This window comes from Mesoplodon densirostris, chromosome X (genome assembly GCF_025265405.1).
Source record: "Mesoplodon densirostris isolate mMesDen1 chromosome X, mMesDen1 primary haplotype, whole genome shotgun sequence".
NCBI lineage: Eukaryota > Metazoa > Chordata > Mammalia > Artiodactyla > Ziphiidae > Mesoplodon > Mesoplodon densirostris.
Genome location: NC_082681.1, coordinates 118,498,542 through 118,511,869, shown reverse-complemented (window position 1 = coordinate 118,511,869; position 13,328 = coordinate 118,498,542).

Here is a 13,328-nt window from a genome sequence, read left to right as displayed (position 1 = left end):
CATGTGACACCTTTTCTGATTTTGGTATCAGAATAATATTGGCTTCATAAAATGAGCAGTTATGTGTTCTATTTTTTGGAAGTTTGCCAAGGACTGGTGTTAACTCTTTAGATGTTTGGTAGAATTCTAGTCCTGGCCATTTCTTTGTGGGAAGTTTTTGATTACTAATTAAATCTCTTTGTTATAGGTCAATTAGGATTTTCCATTTCTTCTTGAATCAGATTCAGTAGTTTGTGTCTTTCCCAGAATTTTTCCATTTCCTCTAGGTTATCTAAATTTTTTTGGCATACAATTGTTCATAGTATCCTTTATAATATCTTTTATTTCTGTAAAGTCGGTAACCATGCCTCTCTTTCATTCCTGATTTTAGAATTTGATCATCTATTTTTCTTCATCTAGCTAACGATTTGTCAATTTTGTTGTTATTTCAAAGAACAAACTTGAGGTTTTGATTTTCTCCACTGCTTTTCTATTCTATATTTCATTTATTTATTCTCTAATCCTATTTCTTTCCTTCTGCTTGAAGTTTGGTTTTCTTTTTCCATTTTCTTAAGGTGGAAGGTTAGGTTATTGATTTGAAATCTTTCTTCTTTTATAATATACGGATTTATAGCTATGTATTTCATTCTGAACACTGCATTGGCGGCTGCATTCCATAAATTTTCGTTATGCTGTGTTTTTATTTTCCATAATCTCAATGCATTTCCTAATTTCCCTTGTCATTTCTTCTTTTTCTTCCTGATTACTTAGGACTGTTCTTAATTTCCACATATTTGTGAATTTCTCCAAAGACTATTCTCGATCACAATGCAACAGGTGTCATTATGTTTGGTCTGATTATTTACATAGGTGCAACAAGAGTAATAATTAACCATAAGGTTCCTTGGGCAATAACATTAGTAAATTAAGTCCAAAGACCTTCTCTCTAAAAATTTTGAAAAGGAATTTTGGATTGGACTTATAAAATTATCTACTTTTGTCATTATATTCTAGGGCTAGGAAACTAAGCCTAACATACTTTCCTCCAAAGTTCACCTGCAGTACCTATAATTTGAGTTATGTCCTCCCTCTTGAGGTCCCCCAGATTTGCTAAGGTCTACTGCCTGACAGAAATTGACCTTCTTCAGCACTTATAAGACTGAGACCCCATATAAGCCAAGTACCAAACCAGTTTTCTTGGGAGGACTTAGTAAGCATTGGATACATACATAAAGTCAATTTCTTTAGTGAGATTTCCATACTTGATCAGATTAGTATAATTTTTAAATGTGACACTCAAGATATGGCATGGCCTTGGTTGAACAATTGATATATCCAATTATATCCTGGGAAAAACGGGGACAGTTTCTATTTGAGCCTGTGTAAATAATTATATTCCCATAAAAAGTAACAAGTCTCAGTAAAAATGTGTTTTGAATTGCGAGAGGGATTCAGTGAGACGCAAATACCGCTAAAGATATGTTCAGTTTACAGAATCATAATCTACTAAATTTAGAGTTAAGAACAGCTTGAGAAGAAAAGGGCTTCTTCAAATATCGAAAAAAAGAAAATCCAAAACGATATCAACGTCATTCCAAGCAAACAACCACAGTTATATTTTCCTCATGAGATTACTTAGTCCTGTGTCATTAATTTCTCTGATCTTATCAGCAATCTGCATTCATGAAATACAGGGGCTGTTCACCTACCTGTCATTGAGACACATGCATATATGTCAACTGTATCTGAAAGGTTCCTTCTAACCCAGGATCTTAAAATGAAAAATTAAAATGGAATCTACCTCACGGAAATAATTATTCACAGTGTACTAAATAATGTGCATTTTCTCTCTCTCCCTTTCCTTCTTCTTCTCCCTCTTTCTAGATTTTTCTACCTACACACATATTACTAAAGTATAATTTTCAAAATTTTAAAATTATAACTCATGTCAAAAATTTTATTTAAAAAATTAATGAAGGAACCAATAAAATGTTAAGATTGATTCAAAGAACATGTGAGGAGCTAACTAATCGTAGGCAATGTAATAAGAATGTTAGGATAAGATTACTGGGTTAAACACAAAAGTGGTAATTGTCTACAGAGCAATAAACAGTAAGCTGTGGCATCACCCTTTCTACAAGATAGAAATTATTTGCACCTCTACTCGATAAAAATGTGCAATTTAAAATGTAACCTCAATGCATCCAGATTCTTTAATCGATAGTCTTGATAGTATATTTGTGTACAAGATATACAAATTATATCTCATATAAATATATAAATATAAAATAAATATATTTAAATATAATATATTTGAATATAAATATATGATAAATATAAATATATAATAAATATATGAGATATAATTATTAACAAGTATTGCTGTGGTGTAAATGGTATTGACTACAATCCAGACTTTCTGGGAGCTAGAAAAAGCCTTAGCTGAAGGAAACATTATGTCCTGATTTGCTTCTATCCTCGTTTTGGTTCTTCGTTATCCACTGATCCTTATCTGTATCACAGCTCAGTTTACCATCCATGACCTTCTACAGGGAAAAGATCTCTTTGGTTGCCTCAGAGAAAATTCCATTGACATCTTAGTTGTACTGTAAGCAACTGCTCAAAAGTGGAGACTAAATAACAGACTATGCCCATTGCATTTTTCTATACAATTTCTATTACCTCTGTATCTCAACTGCTAATTGTTACTTAGCATATATATAACAATTCTGTTAATTAATATGGACTTTGTCAATTCCAACTCACACTTTGCAAAACAGGCTAACTGTAGCTACATTTTATATATAGGTAGGTGCCTTTTTCTCTCAGTTGTTGGTGCAAAACTTGAAGAGACCACCCTGGATTTTGGAGGAACAAAATTTTGTTAGGGAATACTGCCTCAAAACTCCCCACTCATTGTTTAAAATACCATAGCCCCAAATCAACCTCTGGCTATGGCTGAGTGAGGAGTTTGGCAAATCCTCTCCCCTAAAAACAACTAAAATGCTGAAGAAAATTGAGAAAAACAACCATTTCTGTACCATGGAAGTAGTCCAAAGACATATAACAATGTAAGAAGCATTTATGCTTGAAAACTACTGAATACTGAGTAGAAATAGTAGGAGTCTGTGGCATTTTTGCCTGGGATGTTCCCAACAGCCTTCCAGCTCCATTGGCATGGATGTTCTGCCAGAGCAGGGCAGGCCATGAGGGCTGACAGCTTCACTGATGCAGTCAAAATAGAGTGAGCCTCTTTAACTCTTCAGTGATGGAATACACATTCTTTCCAAGTGAAAAGGGAACATTTACAAAGATAGACCATACTCGAGGTCATAAAATAAGTCTCAAAAACATTAAAAGAATTCAAGTCACATTAAATAGAATCTCTGGCCACTATGAAATTTAATTAGACATCAATAACAAAAAGATTTCTTAAAAATACCCAAATTTGGGCTTCCCTGGTGGCACAGTGGTTGAGAGTCCGCCTGCCGATGCAGGGGACATGGGTTCGTGCCCCGGTCTGGGAAGGTCCCACATGCCGCGGAGCGGCTGGGCCCGTGAGCCATGGCCGCTGAGCCTGCGCATCCAGAGCCTGTGCTCTGCGACGGGAGAGGCCACAACAGTGAGAGGCCCGTGTACCGCAAAAAAAAAAAAAAAAAAATCCCTAAATTTTTGGAAACTAAATATCATATTTCTAAATAGCCCATGGATCTAAAAGTTAACCCAAAAGTTAAATCAGAAGTATTTTGAAATGGATGAAAATGAAAACACAATATATTAAAATGTGCAGGATGCCCCTAAATATGGTTTAAAGACAAAAATGCTTATATTAGAAAATAAGAACATTCTCAAATCAATGCCTTCAATTTCCACTTTTAGATACTAGGACAGGAATAGCAAGTTAAACCCAAAATTAATAGAAGTCAAACAATAAAGTTTGTAGTAGAAATCAGTGAAATAGTAACAGAAAATAGACAAAAATCAACAAAGCTGAAAAGTGATTCTTTGAGAAGATCAATAACTGTGATAAGCCTTTAGCCAGACAGGTCAAGGAAAAATTATGAATATCAGGAATTAAAGGAGTGTCATCACTACAGAGTCTAGAAAAATTTTAAAGAATAATGAAATTTTTATTTATTTATTTTTTTGCGGTACGCAGGCCTCTCACTGTTGTGGCCTCTCCCGTTGCGGAGCACAGGCTCCAGACGCACAGGCTCAGCGGCCATGGCTCACGGGCCTAGCCGCTCCACGGCATGTGGGATCTTCCCGGACGGGGGCACAAACCCGTGTCCCCTGCATCGGCAGGCAGACTCTCAACCACTGCGCCACCAGGGAAGCCCGAATAATGAAATATTTTGAAGAACTATGCACCAAAACATTTTAAAACTTAGATAAAATGGACAAATTGCTTGACAGCACAAACTACCAGAGCTCTCTGAAGAAAAGGTAATCTGAATAAACCTTTATTTGTTAAAGAACTTGAAATTGTAGTTAAAATCCTTTCTACAAACATAATTTCAAGATCAGATGGCTTCAATGGTAACCAAACAGTTAATGAAGGAAAAATGCCAATTCTATACAAACTCTTCCAGAAACTGAAGAGGAGGGAATCCTTTCCAACTCACACACTAATACCAACATTATGCTACTAACAAAACCAGCTGAATTGTTTTAAGAAAAGAAAACTAAGGACCAATATCCCTCATGGACATAAATGCAATAATTCTAAACAAAGTTTTAGCAAATCTAATCCAGCAGTACTAACAACAATAATAAAAGAATAGGCAAAGGATTTCAACAAACACTTCATCAAAGAAGACATAAGAGCGATAAATAAGCACATGAAACGGCATTCAACATCATTAGTCATGAGGAAAATAACAATTAGAACTACAGTGAGATACCACTACAGACCAATTAGTAAGTCTTAAATTAAAAAGACTGACCTTACCAAGTGTTAGCAAGGATTTAGAACAAGTGTAATTCTCATCCACTGATGGTTGGAATGCAAAATGGTGTGGCTACTTTGGAAAACGGTTTAGCAGTTTCTTAAATAGTTAAGCATCCACCTAACATATGATCCAGCCATCCCCCTCCTAGGTATAACCCAAGAAAAATGAAAGCATATGTCCATACAAAGACTCCTATATGACTATTTATAACAGCTTTAGTTATAATGGCCCAAAACAGGAAAGAGATCTAAATGCACATCAACAGATGAATGTATTAAAACAAAACAAGAGGGGCTTCCCGCTAAGCCTGTGCATCCGGAGCCTGTGCTCCGCAACGGGAGAGGCCACAGCAGTGAGAGGCCCACGTACCGCAAAAAAAAAAAAAAAAAAAAAATGTGTAGATCACAAATGTTCTCACCACAAAAAAGAAATGGTAATTATGTGACATGAATGAGGTGTCAGCTAAGGCTATGGTGGTTATCATTTTGCAGTATATTAAGTGTATCAAATCAACACATATACTTTATTTTTTTTCTTTCAGAGAATCTTTTTAAACTGAAATATAGTTGATTTACAATGTTGTGTTAGTTTCTGGTATATAGCAAAGTGATTCAGTTATTTATATATATGTATACATATATATTCTTTTTCATATTCTTTTTCATTATAGTTTATTACAAGATACTGAATAATATCGTTCCCTGTATATAAAAGGACCTTGTTATTTATCTATTTTATATATAGTACTATGTATCTACTGACCCCAAACTCCTAATTTACCCCTCCCTCCCTCCCTTTCCCCTTTAGTAACCATAAGTTTGTTTTCTATGTCTGTGAGTCTGTTTCTGTTTTGTAAATAAGTTCATTTGTATCATTTTTCAGATTTCACATATAAGTGATACCATATTTGTCTTTCTCTGATTTACTTCACTTAGTATGATAATCTCTAGGCCCATCCATGTTGCTGCAAATGGCATGATTTCATTCTTTTTTGTTCTTTAGCTGAGTAGTATTCCATTGTGTGTATGTGTATATATATGTATGTGTGTGTGTGTGTATATACACACACACACACACACACACATCTTCTTTATCCATTCATCTGTCAATGGACATTTAGGTTGCTTCCATGTCTTGGCTATTGTAAACAGTGCTGCAGAGAACATTAGGGTGCATGTATCTTTTCAAATTAGAGTTTTCTCTGGATATATGCCCAAGAGTGGGCATATACACATACACACTCATACCTTCATGAAATTATGAGCTAAACTGTATTCTTGGATATTTATATGGTATTAATAAAAGAAATCTCATTAGAGAAGTTTTAGTAACTTCTTCAGCCCAGGAGTGGGATTGCTGGATCATATGGTAGCTCTATGTTTAGTTTTTAAGGAACCTCCATAGTAGTTGCACCAATTTACATTCCCACCAACAGTGTAGGAGGGTTCCCTTTTCCCCACACCCTCTCCAGCATTTATTATTTATAGACTTTTTGTTGATGGCTATTCTGACTGGTGTGAGATGATACTCCATTGTAGTTTTGATTTGCATCTCTCTAATAATTAGCGATGTTGAGCATCTTTTTATATGCCTATTGGCCACCTGGATATCTTCTTTGGAAAAATGTCTATTTTGGTATTCTGCGCATTTTTTGATTGGGTGGTTTTTCTTTTTGTTAGTGAGTTGTATGACCTGTTTTCAACACATGCACTTTAAACTTATACAATGTTATATGTCAGTTTTGTCTCAATAAATGTGTAAATTAAAAAATAACATTTTTTTTCAGAACTAAACAGGGCTCCACCACACATTCATTAAGAGAGCAAAGATCCTAGAGTATATTGGTCTTATGTGCCAGAACAACACATACATGAACACATACACACTCATACCTTCACGAAATTATGAGCTAAACTGTATTCTTGGATATTTATATGGTATTAATAAAAGAAATCTCATTAGAGAAGTTCTAGTAACTTCTTCAGCCATCGTTTGGGATAACGTGCACTATTACATTCAGTGTTCCTTTTAGAAAGTTCTATATCAGGAGGTGGCAAACTATTTCTGTCAAGGGTCAGATACCAAATATTTTAGGCTGTGAGGACCATGGGGTCTCTGTAACAACTACTCAACTCTGCTATTGTAATAAAGTGTCCATAGACAATAGGTAGTCAAATAGGCATGACTATGTTCTAATAAAACCTTATTTACAAGAAGAGGTGAAGGACTAGATTTGACTCATGAGCTGTAGTTTGCTGGCCTGTGCTCTATATAATAAATTCTTTGTAAAAGGAAATTTTTAAAAATTGGTCTCCTTACTTTAACTTACATATGTCTTTCTATCTAAGTGAAAACTATAACTCATCCTATTCTGCCCTTTTCTTTGCTACCAGGAAGCTCAGAGCTAAATTTAGTGCTCACTTTAGTAAGAACTGCTTTGCATTTTCTGTGGTATATGAAACTCTTTCTTTCTATGTGGTCTCCTATTTCTGCTTTTATACCATATACCTTTCTGATTCTGGGTGATTTTAATATTATGAAATCTTCAAATCATTCCTGGAAACAGATGAAGCATAAATTATATTTAAATCTTTCAGCTTTTTCGATCACACAGATACACATATATGCAAACACATGCCAAAGTCTCAGTCTCATCCAAAACCCATTTGACAAATGAGCAAACTGAGACCCAGATATGACCATAATTACAAAGCAAAGAACTACTAGTTCCTTGACAAGCAGTTTGGTCTCCTGTGTCTGGGCCCAGTTTATTCTAGAAATAAAATAATAGAAATACAAATACAAATGAATAAAAGTAGTCCAGAGTTGTCCAACTGCCACAAAGCCAATTGTTCTAGTTTTTTTTTTTTTTTTTTTTTTTGCGGTATGTGGGCCTCTCACTGTTGTGGCCTCTCCCGTTGCGGAGCACAGGCTCCGGATGCGCAGGCCCAGCGGCCATGGCTCACGGGCCCAGCCGCTCCGCGGCATATGGGATCCTCCCAGACCGGGGCACGAACCCGTATCCCCTGCATCGGCAGGCGGACTCTCAACCACTGCGCCACCAGGGAGGCCCAATTGTTCTAGTTTTACCTTAGGTAACACACCACTAGTCATTACTCTCTTCTTCCTGCTCTTTCCCTCTCTCTGGATTTTGGCTTTGATCTATGGCTGCAAACTTCATCCTCTTTCCTGTCCTTAGCTCCAGTAGCTCTAGTTCAAAGCCACATTTTTTTTTTAATAACCTTAGGCTAAAGATCTACCACAGGTAGTGCTCAAAATTGACGCTTAGTTGCCCTGGAAGCCAAAATTAAAGGCAGAGAGAAAACAACTAAACAGAAGAGTAAATCAAACAAATGCAGTCATGTTGGTAAGCACTGAGTTTAGTTCATTAGCTTCTGCTCACCACCAAGTCAGCTGGAAACTGTATAAGCCTCCCCAAAAAGACAACCGCAAGCCTATAAAACACTAGGCATTAATGTGCAGCAAGAACAAATTTAATGGAGAAACTCATAATAGTCTCCCCATACTAGGCTCTACGAGATTATCCAAGAACAATAATTATCTAGGAAACGAGCACTTTAATTTTTCTTTCAGGATTATTATTGGAAAGTTCTTCAACTCTATGGTTTGGACTTTTTCACTACAGGTATTTTATTTTGGTTTAAAAATAAGTGCAGTCAAATATTTCTTTTTTTTTTTTTTGGCTGTGTTGGGTCTTCATTGCTGTGCGTGGACTTTCTCTAGTTGTGGCGAGTGGGGGCTACTCTTCCTTGCGGTATGCAGGCTTCTCATTGCAGTGGCCTCTCTTGTTGTGGAGCACAGGCTCTAGGCACGTGGGCTTCAGTAGTTGCGGCACGTGGGCTCAGTAGTTGTGGCTCACGGGCTTAGTTGCTCCGCAGTATGTGGGATCTTCCTGGACCAGGGCTTGAACCCGTATCTCTTGCGTTGGCAGGCGGATTCTTAACTGCTGAGCCACCAGGGAAGCCCCAAATATTTCTTTTTAATGCTAAAAATTTTCCAAAACATTAAGCCTTTTCGAGTACAAATTTCATTAGGGACCAAACAAGAAGCTGAGCACATATTTCACTGAAATTTTCTCCTTCCCACTGAGACTAAGAGGATAAATTAGGTTAACAACAAACACTTATAAAATCAAGTAGCTTGGGGCTTCCTTGGTGGCGCAGTGGTTGAGAGTCCGCCTGCCGATGCGGGAGACACGGGTTCGTGCCCCGGTCCGGGAGGATCCTGCGTGCCGCGGAGCGGCTGGGCCCGTGAGCCATGGCCGCTGAGCCTGCGTGTCCGGAGCCTGTGCTCCGCAACGGGAGAGGCCGCAACAGTGAGAGGCCCGCGTACTGCAAAAAAAAAAAAAAAAAAATCAAGTAGCTTGAAAGCTCCGAAGCTTTGCTTAGAGTTGAGGCAGAGGTTTGTCAATATGTGGTTAATTTTATTAAAACCGAGCAATCTTGATGCAGGTACCTACATTCACACAATGCCATGTGCTTAGGGCATCAGTAAAGCAATGCCCTGTGAAGAAGATATTTGTTGAAAAAAAGTACAAACTATATTTCAAAGAAAGCTTTAGTTATTATCATCGTAACAAAAATCAGAATTTTCTATTAGTTAATATTGTTTTTATTTTGAATTATATATAGGGGTGGCAGCCATAAAGCTTTTCAGGGACAGGACCTCTAATAGACTTATTTTGACCCAGCTTACACACACGCACATGCACACACACACACCTGAGCTAAGTAAAACTTACGTCTTCAATTTTTTATTCATAAGAATTTAAATTAAGTCATCCAATTAAAAGAACCACATTGCAAATTTTTCTAGTCCAATTTCAATACAACTCAATTAAAAAATAAACACAGCTCTTTGGGAACACTTCTGTTACATGAAGAAAGCAATATTGATATTATAGGTTGCTTTATTAATAACTTTAATCCTATTGAGTATTTGAGATCACATTTTCAAATTGCTTCATGAGTTTTTCTTCAAAAAATAAAGCCATGATATGAGCCAGGTTTATTACTGGCTAGTTTAAGAAGAGAGATGAGAATTTCAAAGAGGTGAACTGACTAAAATTCCCACATACAGGCCCATGACCTAACCAGGATTACAAAGCACTTTCTCAGCACTGGAAACATTCAAAAATATTATCAGTGCATAAAAATAATGAATCTCTGATATCAGAGATGGAATCAAAAAAGAAAACCTCCCAAGAGACTACATTGGAAGAGTGTGAGATGAAAATCCAAGTAGCTTTATGTTCTGTTATCATGACATTAACAACTTTCAGCCCTTAAAGTTTTATCACACAAGAATAGAGAATCCAGTGGTCCAGGATAAGCTAACAGAATTCACCTTTACTCCTGGCTTAACCATATTAAGAAATCTGGCAAATTACTAAAACAATTCTGTTTATACACCAAGATCATGAGATGCATCTGATAGTTTTCTGTTTCATTACAGGGAAAGAGCTTCTAAAACAGCCATCTGATTAAGTTTGAAAACACAGAGTGTTGTTTCCTTTTTTAGCTGGATACATGACAACAGAGGCAGAAGCAACATTCACTTTCAATAAGTATTTTAATAACATAATGCAGACATACCTGGGAGGGTCTTCTTACAAATTCCTGGGTCATAGTGTTCAGTATCTCATGACCATATGAAAGTCCTAATAATGTGAGACGTGCTTGTATTTCTCATTCATATACTAAAGCCATAAAGAGTGGCTGAGATACTGGGAGAATTATGTGAAAAACCTATGGTACATTCAATCCATTTTTTTCTCTCTGACAGCAGCACTAAGCACGTTTATTCTTTTAAACATATACCTCAGATAATCTACTCGCATGCACTTAAATGTGCCCATTCATTTATATGTCTGTAATGGCATATAAAATCTCCAGATAACCGTTATATATGCCAAGGCCTGCTCTCCCCATTATTTTTTAAACCTCTTGAGAGACTGGTTCCTTTCATGACATTTAAAATGAAAATAACAGGGGCACGGAAAAGTTACCTTGCATTTCACTCCCTATGTCTTGACAGATGTTCCTTTTTCTCCGTGTGGAAAATATTCCCCTTCTCTTCTGCTTCTCTCTCCCTAAAACTGCTCTCCCTACACCATCTCCTCGTTAATAGGATGTTCCTGTAATTGAAAAGAGGAATGACTAAGCCTAGTGACCCCAGAGCTGCCAGCTGGCTCTCAAAGGGTAGGACTATCAAGGAAAAGAAAAGGGCACCACCCTTTCTTTTCACATTCCCCTCTACAATTTAAGTGCTTCCTCTTTTTAATTTTCCTGCCCAGAGGAAATACTAGATAGTACTTCTTTTTACTCCGTTTTCTGCCTCTGTTGCCTGGTGCTTCTACTTCAGCTGAGGTCAAAGAGATGAATGCCCACACCATTAATCTAGTACAGGGAGCAGCAAGTCCCCTCTCTAATGATGACGTATCATCACCATGAGTTAAGAGGAAATCTTCTGCTTTATGCTTTATTAACTACACTTCATTTTTTATACTTACAAACTTAGTCCAACTTAGAAATTTATCAATATTTCTTTCCCTCCTATTATCTCCTCTTCCTTTTAACTAATAAGGTAACCACTTAAAATAATTAATTGTTGGAAATTGGCTTTGAGTATGACTAGTTGCTCTAAGCTTAGTTTCAGTTCAATTCTATCTTCAAATGCATGATCCTTCTAAAGGCATAGGACTGTGGAGGACCTGACTGAAATTAACAGCAAGGAGCATTATTCTAGAAGTCCACCAGTCTAACTCCATGAAGAGAGAGATGATCTGTGTCTCATTCAGTGTTATATTCCCAGGGCCTAGTACTGTTCAGGCACTTGATATGTATCTTTTTTTTTTTTTTTTTTTTTTGCGGTACACGGGCCTCTCACCGTCGTGGCCTCTCCCGTTGCGGAGCACGGGCTCCGGACGTGCAGGCTCAGCGGCCATGGCTCACGGGCCCACGGCACGTGGGATCCTCCTGGACCGGGGCACGAACCCGCGTCCCCTGAATCGGCAGGCGGACTCTCAACCACTGCGCCACCAGGGAAGCCCAATATGTATCTTTTGAGTGAACAAACAAATGCCTTTTTTCCAGCAAGCCATCAAAAATTATTCAAAATAGTGTTTGTAATCTTACTACATAGAACTAAATATCAATAAATAGCTGACTTAACTTTGAGGAGTTGGACATTCAGAGGGAATTCTGTGTGATTATTATTATTATTACAAATGCTGTTGTCGTGACAAGAAGGTATTACTCTCTCACCTAAATCATAATCTACATCAGGAAATTAGAGCAGAATGGTCTCTCAACTGAGCTGTCGTTTGCTTATTATTATTATTATTTTTTTTTTTTTTTATTTTTGCGGTATGCGGGCCTCTCACTGTTGTGGCCTCTCCCGTTGCGGAGCACAGGCTCCGGATGCGCAGGCCCAGCGGCCATGGCTCACGGGCCCAGCCGCTCCGCGGCATATGGGATCCTCCCAGACCGGGGCACGAACCCGCATCCCCTGCATCGGCAGGCGGACTCTCAACCACTGCGCCACCAGGGAGGCCCTCGTTTGCTTATTATTACTGGTATTCCACATTTGAACAATATCCAACCTCCACTTTACTGTGGGGGGGTAGTACTGTGATTTCAATGAATATTCAGTTCCTGGAAACATATTCCTAAGAGACCTACTACTCAGCCATTGTAAAGAGTAAATTATATCTAATTGTTTCCATAAGCATTTGCTGACCTCCATTTTGTGTATGATAATGTACTAGGTCCTATTAAATTTATCCAATGATTAGGAAAGAAACAAGCGAGTCATCAAAGTAAGGAAAGAAAGAGAAAATGCATCTGTCCACAACAAAAACTGCTCCACCTTCTTCAATACATTTTGGAATATTTTTATTCAAACTCATTCTTGCAATAGTTGAAAAACTTGTATGAAGGGAAAAAATGGAAAGTTTGGAAAAGTTTACTATTACTCAGCTAGGGTATGCAAGCATGTTTGTGTTATACAGCAGCTACCTGTAATTATAGGTAAGTTTAAACTATTCATCATTCTCTTATTTTAACTCTTTTGTTCCCTCCTAAGGCTTTGGTGTGACCATGTCCTGGAATTCCTCCCTGTTGTAGCAGGAAACATAGGCAGCTTCCTGACAGAGACAGGAGCCCTCACTGTTGGTCCATTTTCTTTTTTTAAACATCTTTGTTGGAGTATAACTGCTTTACAAGGGTGTGTTAGTTTCTGCTTTACAACAAAGTGAATCAGCTATACATATACATGTATCCCCATATCTCTTCCCTTTTGCGTCTCCCTCCCACCCTCTCTATCCCACCCCTCCTCAAATTTATCCTAGTCTGAGCTCCAGTTATCTGTTGGCCC